This window comes from Rhinichthys klamathensis, unplaced genomic scaffold, assembly GCF_029890125.1.
Source record: "Rhinichthys klamathensis goyatoka isolate OS25496 unplaced genomic scaffold, OSU_Roscu_1.1 h1tg000123l_1, whole genome shotgun sequence".
NCBI classification, from domain to species: Eukaryota; Metazoa; Chordata; class Actinopteri; order Cypriniformes; family Leuciscidae; genus Rhinichthys; species Rhinichthys klamathensis.
In genome coordinates this window covers 1,848,446-1,863,945 of record NW_026606660.1, presented here as the reverse complement: position 1 = coordinate 1,863,945, position 15,500 = coordinate 1,848,446, and the positions used below count along the sequence as shown (strand labels likewise).

The following is a 15,500-nucleotide window of genomic DNA, read 5'->3' as shown; positions in this document are numbered from 1 at the left end:
GGTACGAAAAAAAGTACCCGAAAGCAGGTACAGGTACAACTTTTACACAGTGGAAAACCAAACAAAGGCGAGTCGAGTCGAGCCGAGCCGAGGCGAGCTGGTACTGTGTAGTGGAAAAGCGCCATAATGGTTTTCATGGGAATTAATAAAATTATGTGCAATATAAGCACTATTTAACCAGAGCGAATGAGACAAGTTAGTGCGAGAGGAGGTCAACGGACCGGCGTGAGACGGTCAATCATGAGGAAAATCAGCCGATTCCGATCCCTGGCCGGTCAGTCGGTGCATCTCCACTGATTTGAAATATGTTATTTGAGTTTCGCCAAAGCATTTTTTGAGATTTAAGTATTCCCCATTAATATAGGTAGGACTTGGTCTTGGATGTCCGAAAGCTGCCGGGAGGCGTTGCAAATATGGCCGCCGAGTGGGCTGAAATTACTGAACTCCAGGAATCATTCTCTTTTAGACCAGTATAGATGATCAGATTCTTGTGTATATTATTACCTCAGTGAGTAAAAGCCGAGCCTGTGCAACATCAACAGTGTTGTATGTCAGACTGTGTGAAATAGATCTTGATAAGACTTTGGTCAAGCTTCATCTACATTAATCTGGATATGTTTACGCATGCATCTCTTTCTCCATGTTTTGGCCTGATGTCCACACTGAGATGGTTTTTGTCCGGTGAAAACTGAGCTTTTTGATGCTCTCCTAATTGAATAAATTTGAAGTTGCGTTATAGAGAGGACTGTGAAAAATGAGGTATTTGAAAACATTGACGCACATTTAGACAAATTTTGCATACTGTTCAGTACCTATATTATCTATGGTTATAGTGGCATGTGCTATTCTGCTTAAGATAAATGTTACTTTGTACTAGGGATGTCCTGAGCCGATTTTAAGGATTGGGATTGAGATTGATCAAGTAGTTTTTTTAACTGATTGGTATCGGCTATTGCGTGATGTGCGAGAACCAGTGAGGTCTGTTGTGTAGTGCAACACACACACACACATAATTGTGACCATACAGTCTGTTTACAATGTCTAGTCTACCATTGTTTAGTTAGGCTTACATCTACCAATGTCTTTATACAGTGGGTGCAGAGAGAGAGAGAGAGTGAATCTTATTATTAGATATTAGATTTCTGCAAAGATGACACAATATTCACTTTCAATTGCTGTCCAAAAAAAAAAAATGCGTTTAATGGTGCGTTCACATGCTATGGAAAATATGATATTTTCCACTTGTGAACTGGTATTTACCAGTGTGTTGCGTTCAAGTGCTTTTGTTGTCGTAATGTGGTAAAAAGATGAAGATCCAGACCTGTTATTTAGCTAAAGATATTTTAGATTGCTTAAGTCATCTGCTACAGCAAGAAGAGGATTTATCAAACCTCAAACGGTAAATAATATGCTGTATATTTTCTAGATCATGAATGGTACATTTTTTTTACCATTCACGACTCTCGCGTTGCTCTCCGCCATTTTGAAAAGGTCAAAGGTTATCTCATCTCGGCAACTCGTGCATCAAAATATTCTACGAGCTGCCCAGTGGAAAATACCACATGAGGGGGTGTTCATGTGCATTTTCCACGTCGGCTTTTGGTATTTACCATAATTACCATAGCACGTGAACGCACCATTAGACCATACATGGAATGGCAATTGAGAGCAACCTGGATGTGCCAGTAAGTAGTGAGATATTTTGCTAACGATTGTGCCAGAAAAATGGCGTGAGAACTTTATTATGTCTGATCTCTCAGTATCATCTAGGCTAAGTGAGCTTTTATTATGTTTTGCATGCACATCATTTTTAGCATTTTCTGATGTTTCAGTGTTGACAAGAAACGCTTGAAAATGCTGGTATAGACCCCTTTTCAGTTAGTAAACATGGTGACGTTTTTTGTGGGCGGAGATTAGGTGGAGGCAGAACGATCCCCCTGGCCGCTTTACTAACGTTAGTTTGCAAGTTTTGTTAGCTTGTTTTTTAACAATGACTGGAGAAATTCCGATTTTATCTTAATGTGCAAGGTCACCCAATGTCCAGGACCAGGATTGTTATTGGCAAAAGTTAATTTTAACAGACGGAACCAGATTGGCTGACCCGTACATGCTCACTCAATGCATGGACGATCTGACAGGATTAACGTTAACGCTACCTCCGGTTGAGCTGCCTGACTTTCTACACCTATCCGATAGAGAAACTTAGGGCATATCAATCTTTAGATGCCTATATGTGCAAATTCACAATGTGTGAGATTAGAATAAAATATATCCGAGTAAATAAAACAAACACTGGTTTGTTATTATAGTGCTTTGTAATTGCAACAATTATAAAACAATATTAATGGTGTAATAACGATAGTCTGTAAAGAACCGTACCGTTCTCCACCTCACTTTGTCCACTGGCGCAGAGAAGAGCGAGCTTTTTCAATTCATTTGTATGGAAGCTCAACTTGAATGAACTGAAACGCATGCTTTGCTCTGTGCCAGTGGACAGAGCCGTTATGAATGTATTTGCCTGTAGTCCTTTTTTCCCTGAACATAGCCTAGCACACACCGAACCATGACCCTAAAACCGCGAGTAATTTGAACTGTTACACCCCTAATGTTTATAAGTGTGAAATCTGTCACACCCTCTGGAGCCTCTAGGGCACATATACTGAACACCTCTGAAGTAAACTAACTAACCCTAAGGCCGGTTCTCCAGCTCAGCGTTTTTAGCCAGCTGGAAATGCCTACGTCGGCCGTGTTGAGACGTTTGCTATGATGCGTACGGAACAACCGCGGAAGTGTTACTAGCATCTCATTTCACAAATAGTTTGTTTCTTTATTGTTTCTATATAAAATGCTGATACACTGTGAAGTATTTGCTCTGGCTCTTGTTTTAAATATTTATTTTTTCCTGATATTATGCTTGTTGTTGTCGTGTGTTACCGTTGTACGAGCAGCGGGATGTGGTGGTTGGTCACTGTGGTATTAGTCCCGCCCCTCCTCCGCTGTGATTGGACAGTCAGGGAAAAAGTGACAGCGATGAGGGATAACGTTTTACCCAAAGTTACCCAAATCAACGCCTTGTCACGCTACTGCCGTTTTAAAAACACTCTGTTTCCCATTGAAAACAACTGGAAAAATACGCTAGCCTCGGAGAAAAAAACGCTTTGGTGGACACATAAACATAACCTGCTCTGGAGTCATTAAACAAGTACAAATTAAGTTGCTACTTGCAAGCCTAGAGTTACCTCAGTTTTTGTAACTTAAAGTTGAGGTTATCTGTTTATCTATCTGGCAACCTACCCGGGTATGTCGCATAACCAGCTTTTTGGGACCCTTTGGTTATAAATAATAACTTCATATTTTTTGGGATTCACACCTGCATTTTGAGAGCAAGTTTGTTAAACCTGTGCCATGTGAACAGAACAGCAACAGTAGTTGTGTCACGTCATACAATGCGAGAGCCACTCTTCACATACACTTTTCTTGTGTGTGTGTGTGTGTGTGTGTTTTCTGGCATATGGTTTAGGGAACAGAATATACAGTTTATACACCATAAAAACCACATATACATGTGTGTGTGTGTGTGTGGTTTTGGTAAGTAGTTGTGTGTCACATCATACAATGCGAGAGCCACTCTTCACATACACTTTTCTTGTGTGTTTGTGTGTGTGTGTGTGTGTGTGTTTTCTGGCATATGGTTTAGGGGACAGAATATACAGTTTATACACCATAAAAACCACATACGTGTGTGTGTGTGTGTGTGTGTGGTTTTGGTAACTCAGTATATCATCAGAAGGTTTTGGATGTAATCGTCTGACACCAGAGCGGATCTCATCAGTGTTGTTGTGGTGTGTGTGCAACACACAGATGCTCTTCAGTTATTAACAAAAGAGTTGTCAGTTAGTTCATGGATAAACTCAAGCCTTTATTGCATTTTAAGTGTCAAGTGTAAGCATCTTAAGTATGCATAGACTAAGTTCTTTGTTGTTCAGTTGTTTAATCAATCACTTTATACTTGGATGTAAAATGTTTTTATATGGTTTATTGCAATTATCAGCCTTGACTACAAATGTTATGCTGAATCTTGTCCATGACATTCTGTGTGATCCGAATGTGATAAGAAGTAAATGTTGGACAAATCTGACCAAATATTACCAGTTATCATTTGAATGGAGGACATTTGGGTTCTGTGTGTATACCAAATTGAATTTCTTTGTGTTGTGTGTGTTTTGTGATATTTCTAGTGAAGGTTATCATACTGTGACGGCGCTTCTGTCTTCTCTGTTGGCCGCTCCTCTGTGATACGCTCTCTGTGTTTCAATAGATGTGCTTCGCTTGGCTGTAATCGGGTGTTTCTAAAACTGGCTGTTTGTCAAGGCTGAGAAAGAGTCGGACCAGCACTTCCACAACTCTAGATCCAGAAGAGGGTTCCCTTCCTTCCCAGCCCCTTTTCACTTCCTGTTTCACCACTTCCTGTTACGCAATACCGTTGCCTCACTACAGTTGGCGTTATGCAGCAATTCCTCATTACATTGTATTTTTTTTCAGCGAATGGCAATCAGTTATATATATATAGGGCTGCTTGATTATGGAAAAAATCATAATCACGGTTATTTTGGTCAGTATTGAATCACGGATTATGTAACACGATTATTTCACATGACTTTGGGAACGTGTTGCATTTATTAAAAAGACACCTTTCAACAATTCTTAAAAAAGTCGAAATTTGAACATTTATTGTACTTTTTGAACTATTAAAATAAATAATATAATAATATAAATAAAACCGATATTCAAATCATAGTATAAACGTATTCAACTATTCAAGTAAAAAAATTATAACCACAAATAAATAAGATCAATAATAAAGTGCACTTCCACAATCTCTTGAAAACAAGTAGGCAACGTTTTGGCAAAGTATATATTCAATAAATTCCCGGTAGTAACTCAATCCCAGAATATTAAAGGCTGGCCCTCCATCAGGCCCCAGCATTCATAGCAAATAAGTTAACTAAAATGTTTCTTTATTAGATTGCCATAGGTCACTCGATGTGGGTAAACAGATTCGTGGTGTTCCCTTGCGTTGCAGCCGTATATGCGCTAAACATGGCACTTTAAAAACCGGTTAGTTTATTTATAGTTCGATTACGGATATTTCACGTCATGTTCGAATGCATATTCGAATATCGAAAAAAAAGTGACAGCCCTACACCCTATATATATACAGTATATATAAAAATCAAAAGATACTTTACGTTTTAAAGGGGTGGTTGATTGCGATTTTACTTTTTTCATTTTAAATAGTGTGTAATGTTGCTGTTGGTGCATGAACAGTATCTGCAAAGTTGCAGCGCTGAAAGTTCAATGTAAGCAGAGATATCGTCTTTTAAAAATCAGGAAGTGTAAATGCCTACAAAAACGACTCGATTGGGACTACAGCTGGGTTTTAGACGTCACTAACCCATACATTTGCATCAACCCTCCCTCCGGAATACGCAAAAAAGGGCATGGCCATATTTCTGCGGCTTTGCCGAAGAGGAAGAGTTACAGGGGAGAGCTAGCCATGCCGTCGAAAGTGTGTTATTTTCATCCAGCTGTTAGGTCTTGTGTGTTCGGGCTTCCTACGGACGCTGTAGTTCGTCAACAATGGCTACAATTTATGTTTGATAATGTTTCTGACAATTACAATCGTAATTTAGCTCTTTGTGCGGCACATTTCACTGAAGACCGCTTCCAGAATCTCCAACAATTCAATGCCGGATTCCACAAGAAACTGTTGCTAAAAACTGTATTACTTCATGTAGTCATTTGTATTAAATGTTTAATCAAGATAAAAACTTATCTCAAAAAGCTAACAAGCAGCAGTAGCATTTTCAAGTATAACAGGGTATCAAACTTCTTATGTAATAATAGAATCTAGAATAATACTAATTCAAAAACGTACCATTCAGAAACGTTTTGTAACAGCCGTGTTTGCGGAGGTTCTGTTTGACTCTTCATCGCCGCTTTCTGGGTCTGATTCGGGCTCAAACTGATACGGCAGTATCGACACCATTATTTACATTAACCGGAGCACATGAAACTCACGCCCGTAAAGGTAAGGGGCGTGACGGTTCCGGACAACGTGCGCTACGCAGTTTAGCCAATTACAACACACCGGCCCAAACTAACCAATCTGAGCCCACTGCCTGTTTCTGAGGGAGTGGTTTCATAGAATCAGGAAGTCAACCGGTCGTTCAAATGACAGAGGAGAAAGAGGCTTACAATAAAGGTGAAATTTATGAAAAATAAGACTTTTAAAAAAAGAAAAACCACGAATACATGTTACATTGCACCCCATAAACACAATCATGCAAAGAAAAAAAACACCCCTGTAAGCTGCGTTCACACTACAAGCGACTTTGTCGCTGCAGGTCGCCAGTGGCTGCGCTGGAGGGCGTTCCCACGACTGGTTGCCTAGTAATGTTTATGAGTGACATTCACGGATGTTACTCTATGTTAGACAACAAATACGTTTTCTTGCCGCTACAAACAAATATTTTGGAAGGAAAAGTCTAAATATAAATGGAATCAGTACATAAAATGCATAATATTAAAGATGAACGAGAAACAGTGAGTGCTCTTTGCCATCGCGGCTATTTAACTGCAGAAAACGGGCAAATACCGGTCTATCTGGGTTCCCGAAACCATTCAGGCATGGAGTCAGTACGGTGAATACCACTGTATGTACACGGAGATATATCATAAATAATAGGACAGTTTCTGACTGCTAAAACGACCTTCTCGTTCAACTTGCCTCGGTCAGACTCAGCACTGAAGAGTGACGCGCTCCACTGACTTCACTCCCATTGGTTGTCGCTCCCGAAAGTCGCTCTGCATTTGCATAAAGTTAAACAGATCTCAACTTTGTCGCGTCGCCAGACACGCCCCATCTAGTCGCCAACGGTCGCCGGAAGTCGCCCGCTCACCATTGAAAATGAATGGTATCGTGTCGCGTGTAGTGTGAACGCAGCTCTAGTTTGCATTGTAGTATTTTGTAGCACTTAAATGTACAGTGCCCTTTATGGCCTTTTGTGTTGTTGTTGTTGTTGTGTTTTTGATAGTGCTGGGCGGTATACCAGTTCATACCGAATACCGGTGTTTATTTTTGTTATGAGATTAATTTTTAATATATCGCAACACCGGGGTATGTCCCTTTAACAACGATCATAACGTGGCGCGACACTGTTTGAGAAGGGTCGCTTTTCACTGTTGCACTGTGGTATGTGTTTACTAACGTGACTGTGAAGATGGATAGGTTAAACTATAATTGGTAGCTGTCAAATTATATTACAGTGTTTCCCATACATTGGTTCACAATATCAAGACAGCCTTTTGGAAAATCTATTTGTGGTTGGCATTGACATCGTTAAGTAAACATGAGCACTGCACGTTTCAAATTCAAAACAGCGGCGCGGGTGTTTTCGTGAATGTATCTGAAGTGAACTGACGGTCTTTAGAAAAGTTTTGATATTTTGATATTTATTTTGATGTTTCTGCCGCTCCTAAAGCGCCCCCTGCTGGCCTGGCACCTCTTTGTAAACAGCCTCGCAAACCTGTATTAATACTAGTGTGAATTGTTTCTACAGTATTCACTCATGGCAGTAAAATAGCCCATTCTAAGTCAATCTGCAGCAGTATTTCCAACGCATTCTCATGCTTTGGCGTCATATAGGTGACGCCATATGACATTTCGTCGAAATCTTACGCACATGGCATCCTTTAGCGTCAATATAACACGCACTGTTATGGGTAGGTTTAGGTCTGGGGTAGGGTACGGTTATGACGCCTTGGGTTCTGCGTCTCATATTGACGCTAAAGGATGCCATGTGCGTAAGATTTCAACGAAATGTACAAAGCGTCACATGTATGACGCCAAAGGATGAGAACGGGCTGGTATTTCCTACCACTGTCAGTCAGAAAATGTGGTTAACACCCAGTCATGCTTGAAAAAAAAAAAACGTCATATGCCGTGAAACGGCAAACGGGTATAATTTTGAAAAATACCGTGATATGGATTTTTGGTCATACCGCTCAGCACTAGTTTTTGTTTTAAAAAACAAAAACAAATTGTGTTGTCTGTTTTAATTTTTCTGGATTTATGATTTAATACAAATTTATTAAAATATCAAAAAAGGTGGGAATCCTTTTTTTTTCTGCAATCAAAGTGATGCACTACAGAGGTTTACTGTTAAGATTAAAACATGGAAGAAAAACTGTGGGTAACACTTTATTTTAAGGTGACGTAGTTACATGTTCCTACAAGTACTTAATATAGGAGTAACAGTAAATGATGCATAATTATTACAAGTAACTAACCCTGAACCCTAATATTTACTGAGTACTTATTTGAGTATGTACAATGTAACTGTCACCTTAAAATAAAGTTCAACACCATTGGTTCAGTCAGTCAGTGTTGAGATCAAGCTGGTCCGGTTGCTCAAATAAACCAAGCAATGTTTTGGTACAGAAACACAGTGTTAAGGCCCTTGCACACTGAGCCCGAAATTCGTGTCCGAAATTTTCGCACGTTAAAAAATAAATACGACCTCACAACGTTATGTCAATCACGCTTGCACACTACCTCCGAAACTTTCCCCCGTCATAAAAAAAAAAAGTTTTTCGCATCCGTAGCAAGCCGTTTGAATGGTGTTTTGACAATTCAGAGCCACCGAATCATGAATAGTAAATAACGCATACGGAAACTTCGGACTCAGTGTGCAAGGGCCTTAAGTCTCTCCGGAGAAATCAACCTTACTTATAGTTGTCTCAAATCAGTACTGTCTGATTGATTTTGATTTCTCAGTATATCAGGCTTTATGATTTTTCCATCACTACATAAGCTACAATGCCTGAAATTGCTTCCTTTTTTTTTTACCAGCTTAAATGCATATTTTAGTTTTCATTCATAAGATGTCTGAGCGCAGCCAAGAGTGTGTTGCATTGAATGAGAGTGTTTCTTTGCTCTCTCTCTCTCTCTCTCTCTCTCTCTCTCTCTCTCTCTCTCTCTCTCTCTCTCTCTCTCTCTCTCTCTCTCTCTCTCTCTCTCTCTCTTCTGCTCTCTCTCTCTCTCTCTCTCTCTCTCTTCTCTCTCTCTCTCTCTCATCTCTCTCTCTCTCTCTCTCTCTCTCTGTGTCTGTATGTAAGGTCTTTTGTCTTCCTCTCCAGGTTCTATTTGTAGGAATTAATAAGTGTTTTCCGTTCTGGAGAGATGATTTAAATAGCTTCTCTCTCAGCCCACCGCTTCTCCTCTCTCTCTCTCTCTCTCTCTCTCTCTCTCTCTCTCTCTCTCTCTCTCTCTCTCTCTCTCTCTCTCCTCTCTCTCTCTCTCGCTCCTCCTGCTTTCACGTCTCGTCTCTGAGCCGCGTGACTGAGGCAGTGAGAGGCTTGTGTCTGGCAACCGTTAAACTCAAGCTCTTCTAGTGCACTAATGACCTCATTAACACACACACACACACACACACACACACACACACACACACACACACACACACACACACACACACACACACACACACACACACACACAGAGACAACAGGCTGAGAGAAGCCCCTCTGAATCACTGTTCATTCAATCACGGACTGTTTAGTAAAGATTTGTTAATTCGTCAACTGAAAACAGCATAGAAGAGAATATCTATTCTTGGATTTCACTTATCAATATTGTTTCATCAAAATGATAATCTTTTAGAATCAAGAAATAAGCATTGCAGCTTTAGCGATTTGAATTACTTGTACGGCCCTATCTGATTTATTCAGCCAAAATTTGCCAAATCCAAGCTGTGTTTTCCACATTGCAGAAATCGTATTGCCATAGTTAGGAATAATTCAACCTTGAAAAAAAATGTTTCTGCGCTCATGTCATCCTCCTCTCGTGTCCCTCAGAAAAACAGCAGCAGTTTTGCTTTAGAGCTGCACGAGTGGTGAGTAATACATCGGTAATGACTAGGGGTGTGACAAGAAACGAGACACGAGATTGGGTTCACGAGAACAAGACAAGACAAGATTTTAGCACAATATTTAATAGAAATCCTCATTGACAAAAATACATCACTGGAAAAATAGTCTTGCAGGTGCATTTTGAAATGTTTTAACTAATAATCTTGTAATGAATGTCAATTCAGTTCTACTTTATGAGTATGAATTATCAAATGCATTGAAAGACAACAATATACAAGCACTGTAAAAGGTTTTGCCACAAACTCAACTGACTGTCTTTTCTCCTGTATGATTTCACATCAGTCTCTTCAGATCTTATTGAACATGATTTATGAGCTTCCAGAACTTCTGAGGCTGTGTGACCTCCTAATTCAACTCCTTTCCACAAATTAAACATAGAAATAAAAAAGTATAAATAACAAAAAAACAAATAAATCTTAGGATGGATCATCTTAGGCACTGGATGAGCAGCAGAGCACACGTTTACAATAGTTTACAATGGTTTTTATTTTTTTATAAAAACAGCAAAACGACAGTGTAATGTAATGTGAATGTAGCGGTGGCATATTTTGTACATTTCACCCTCACGCTCCGTCATGGCAAAATCTCATCACACCCCTAGTAATGACAGGATTTTCATTTTTGGCTGAAATATTTAAGGAGCTGAACTACCAGAAAGTGTGAGGAAAGCCGTAACTGCCAAACTAAGTCTGAGTGAGCACGTAGATTAGGACACTGACTTAGGAAGTCTTCAGTCAAAGAATTGAAGCCGATCTTAAAGTTGTGAAGATGCAGATGCAGTTATTCCTTGCTTGATTTACTCGTAGCTCCATGTACAATCCTCACAGTGTGAATTCAGTTCAAATAAGTCGTGCTGTGTATTTTTATCCCAAATTTACCCTGAAGGGGTTTTCCTGGGTCAAAAATGGTCTTCTGTGGTACTACGAACACGGTCATCCACACACACAGACACACAGTACTTCACCCATGACCTGCGAGCCCAGCACTGACAGTAAATCCCAAATAAATGCAAATAAATAGTGTGTAATATTCACTTATCCTATTTATTCATTAAATAAATAATATTTATAAAACAAAGTACTTAGAACTAGGGGTGTGCGATATTGGCAAAACATTATAGTTCCATATTTTCTGGGATTTTATCGATGATGGTAATTAGACAATATTTTGCTGAATGAATTTATTGTGTTGCTACCTTGGCAGGTTTAGGACTGCTGTGGACAGATGACTCCTACATTTTTTTATATTCTTTATATTCTGTGTGGTATTTTTTTTTTTTATTTTTTTTTTTTTGTGGAAATGATCTTTTGTACAATAAATTTAAATGGATTTTTTTTTTACCTTTTATGGGCATTTTTACCCTTTGTAAAGCCATTTTTAAACTAATTAAATGTATGCATCATAGTTTGTGTCAAATTCTTACATGTGATGGTAATCAATAAATTCTATTACAATAATAAGACACAATAGGGCTGTTACCAATCAAATGAAATCAATACAAAATTCATCTTTGCAATGCAAAGGAAATAAAACAGAAGCTGCATCTGAAGTGGCATTTAGAGACAGTTTAATCATGAATGCATTTAACCTGCCGTTACAAATGCATAAATAGTGATTTGATGTTTTAAACCTAAAACGTTGAATATTGATATTTTGAAATTATTAAAAAAATTAAGTTACTTTTAATGTGACATTAAAACCGATTCATTCAAACGGCTTATTCATTCAGGAATGAAGGATTTGACTGTCTTTATGAGTGAGTAATTGAATCATTCATTCAAACGATTCGTTCATTCTGTAACGAAACCCCATCATGTGTTGCTGAGAGACTCAAAACAGTCCTGTGGCTTTGTTTGAAACTGTTTCCGTTGGCGAAGTAGAGCAAAAACAGGCAATATTGTGTCTAAAATGTAAGTCACTTAATATTACCTTCTTGTTTATTGAACTGTTTTTAAATCAACATCACATTTGAAATCATGCTGATATTTGGAGAAAAAACGGCACTCTTCATGTGGTATTGATTAACTATAATATTACTAATATTCAATAATACAATTATAAAAGACATACAGAGGTATATTATCTTGAATATTGGGGGCATTCGAAATGCATTTTAGTAGAATAAATCAAGCGTGGTCTCTAAATGCGCAAGCACACTAGACTATATCATGTAGTGTATGCGTGCAACTCTCAGGTGTGATTTGTAGAATGAGGGACATACTGGATAATGTCCGTCACATCGTTAAAACAACAATCACGATATTATCATAGACGATATACATCACACACCCCTACAAAGAAATTCTTCTTATATTTAAAAATCTGTACATTTCTATGAAAGCACTGAGTGATTGATTTGAAAAGTTAGTAATGAAATGAACAACAAAGTAACACATTACTTGGGGGAAAAAGTGGCAGATCTATTATTTTCCATTATTACTTACACTCCAAGTCTTAATGCACAGATCATTCGACATACAGTATCAGATTGGTTTGGTCCGTCCATTGCTAAAGTTAACACTGTCAATCGGATCCAATCGCGCATTTAAATACGGTTGTCAATCCAGAAACTCTGCCATGTGTAGTTAGCAGCAAAACACTGTTGCTTGTGAATAACAGATGTGGCTTTTTAAACGAATCCATCAATTTAACGGCAGTTAAACATGAAATGTGTGAAAGTGGCTAGTGTCTGCTGTGCAGCTAAGCCTGCTCACATGACTCAGTTTACCGTGTTTCTGTTTCCCATAGACTCTCTACTGCTTTTCACACACATTCTCTCTTTCATTCGCTTTTATTTCACCAGTCTCACTCTCTTACACACTCCTCTGAGAGTTATTGTTATCAATGGGCTTGAGTCGTGTAACCTTGTATTCTATTAAATTAGCTAATTATGACACCAACATTTTAGACACCAGTGAGATTTCACAATTCTTGTTTCCAATTTCGTTACCACAGCATAAACTACTAGCCAAGCTCAGTCACAGTTTGCTGGGTTCCTATGCAGTTTGGAAAAGGTCTAGATAAGTATGGAACAATATGGGTTTCCAGACTATTGGCCCGATTTAGTTTTCTAAAATATAGAATTAATAATTTCTAAAAAATAAATGTATGATATAAGCAGAGTGTTTTCATTTAGTGATTTAGTGTATAATGATTGTCGAGCACAACTGAAGGAGTTCAAGGCGCACAATTTCATTATGCAAAACTGGTTTGTCTTTTGTCTAATGGATGTGTGCCACTCAAACCAGCAACCGATAAAGAGCAAATGATCATCTCAATCAGACTGGACTTTGCTGTTTGGTGATCATCAACATCACACCACGATTGTAGTATTAAAGGGATACTCCACCGTTTTTTCACATTAAACTATGTTATTCCCTTAACTAAGACGAGTTGATGCATACCTCTCTCGTCTCAGTGCGAGCACTCAATCGCTCTGGCGCGCGAGACACTTTGTTAGCACTTAGCTTAGCCCAGTTCATTCATTAGGATCCATGCAGAGAAGCGACCAAACACCTCCACGTTTTCCCTATTTAAATACAGTTACACGAGTAGTGTAACTCGACCAAGAATGGTGACACAAAATAAAACGTTGCGCTTTTCTAAGCGTGTAAAGTGGATAACTATAATGTATGGCGGAATACCACAGCAAGTGCTTGGGAGCACTTCGACTAAGCTTGCTGCGATAGTCAGTGTTACCGGTGTTCAGCCACGACATCGGTTAGATCACAGTTTTTTTTTTATAGTAATAAAAAAAGTTAGAGAACAGACACTACAGTTAAAAACTGAACATGTCTGCTCAATGCATTGTGAGCCGAAGGAGAGTCGCACACAGACCAGCAGCAGGAGTCCGATGTCATTCATCTCCAGAGAGAGGCGCTGACTGACGAGACGATGGCGGAAAATTTGGTTTCAATGCGAAATATAAATGTGCCTATTTGGCAATATTTTGGATTTAAACCTAGTTCTTATAGGGAACCTACAAATTGATTAGTTGTGTTTCATTAAGAATAATAATGAACCCACCATGTAATCAATTGCCGTCCCCCGAATTGGCGCTAATTCTCTGCAAGGACATTCACAACGGTGCGTGTGCACTGGCGTAGAGCGTTTTTAGTTCATTCCTATGGAAGCTCAACTTTCATAAGAATTGATTGAAAACGCTCGCTCTGCTCCACACCATTATTTTACTTTCTCTTTCGAATTAGCGCCCCTTCCCCGAAGATATCGGTTGTCACACGTTGATTAACCAGTCCCTCCAGAAAAACGTGATTATGCGATCGCATGATTTAGTGCATTTTTTTCAAATACACCGCACTTTCGCCGCATAAATTGCCGATTTCCGTGCAAAATATATAGGGCTTGCATGATTTCATAATCCTCGCATTTTCGTTGCAAAAAAGTCACATATATCTGAGCAGAAAGTTGAAAAATGTCGCGTTTGCTTCACACAAGAGCAGCCGTTTCCCCCTGTTGCCATGGGAACGTTATGAAGTGACGTAATTACGCGACGTGAACATAATCGAAAAGCTGTAAAACAGGAGCACACTTTATTTTTTATAATTTTCTACAGAACTTGTAGCATATTCCTTTTGTAAAGCTACAGAACTTGTTTGACTCATCAATGTTTTATGAGTTTGATGTGTTTATTAAGGTCTGAAATAAAACAAGATGAGAACTGAAATATTTCCAGCACTTTCTGTGATGTATACGCTTGTTTTATAGGAAGTAATAAGAAATGACTCTTTACATTAAGGTAGTTGCCTAGTGAGAACAGGGTGTTGGGGGAATCACTTTTTTTTCTCTTTTTCATCAAACCGCAGTTTTTACAAGTTCCCGCAATTTTTGCAAGTTCCCGCAATTTTTGCCAAAGTTCCCGCAATTTTTGCCAAAGTTCCCGCAATTTTGGGCAAAAGTTCCCGCAATTTTGGGCAAAAGTTCCCGCAATTTTGGGCAAAAGTTCCCGCAATTTTGGGCAAAAGTTCCCGCAATTTTGGGCAAAAGTTCCCGCAATTTTGGGCAAAAGTTCCCGCAATTTTGGGCAAAAGTTCCCGCAATTTTGGGCAAAAGTTCCCGCAATTTTGGGCAAAAGTTCCCGCAATTTTGGGGAAAAGTTCCCGCAATTTTGGGCAAAAGTTCCCGCAATTTTGGGCAAAAGTTCCCGCAATTTTGGGCAAAAGTTCCCGCAATTTTGGGCAAAAGTTCCCGCAATTTTGGGCAAAAGTTCCCGCAATTTCATCGCATAAAATTGCATAAATAAATTGCATTTTTTAAGAAAACGGGCCGGATAATCAAGGATTTATACCCGCAAAAATCACAAAAAACTCCACGTTTTTCTGGAAGGACTGATTAACCGGTGGGAAAATCTCCTCACCGTCACATCCCTAGTAGTCGGTGTTACTTAGTGTTGGGCCGTACACCCACGACATTACTTGCCCTCCGCTGCATCCATACAGCACGAGCTCCAGTCAGATTTCACTTCTCACACCATGAGAGGAAGGAGCGAT

The 15,500-nt window shown here is 39.1% G+C and overlaps 1 protein-coding gene and 1 long non-coding RNA gene across 8 annotated transcripts in view; one reads left to right on the top strand and one right to left on the bottom strand.

The window, feature by feature from the left end:
• Nucleotides 1–15,500, top strand: part of numb (NUMB endocytic adaptor protein) — an 83,354-nt gene that overhangs the window by 17,774 nt on the left and 50,080 nt on the right. Inside the window, exon 1 of one of the 7 annotated variants that reach the window (XM_056255862.1) lies at nucleotides 4,390–4,496. The exons of the other annotated variants lie outside the window; for them this stretch is intronic. The gene's annotated coding sequence lies outside the window, so the exon portion shown is untranslated. Of the gene's footprint in view, nucleotides 1–4,389; nucleotides 4,497–15,500 lie in introns of those variants that run through there. 7 annotated transcript variants of the gene reach the window in all.
• On the bottom strand, nucleotides 5,275–6,359 carry LOC130088884 (uncharacterized). Its single transcript, XR_008807510.1, has 2 exons — nucleotides 6,259–6,359; nucleotides 5,275–5,474 (listed from the first exon to the last, which is right to left on the bottom strand). It is a non-coding gene; the product is annotated as an uncharacterized LOC130088884 (long non-coding RNA).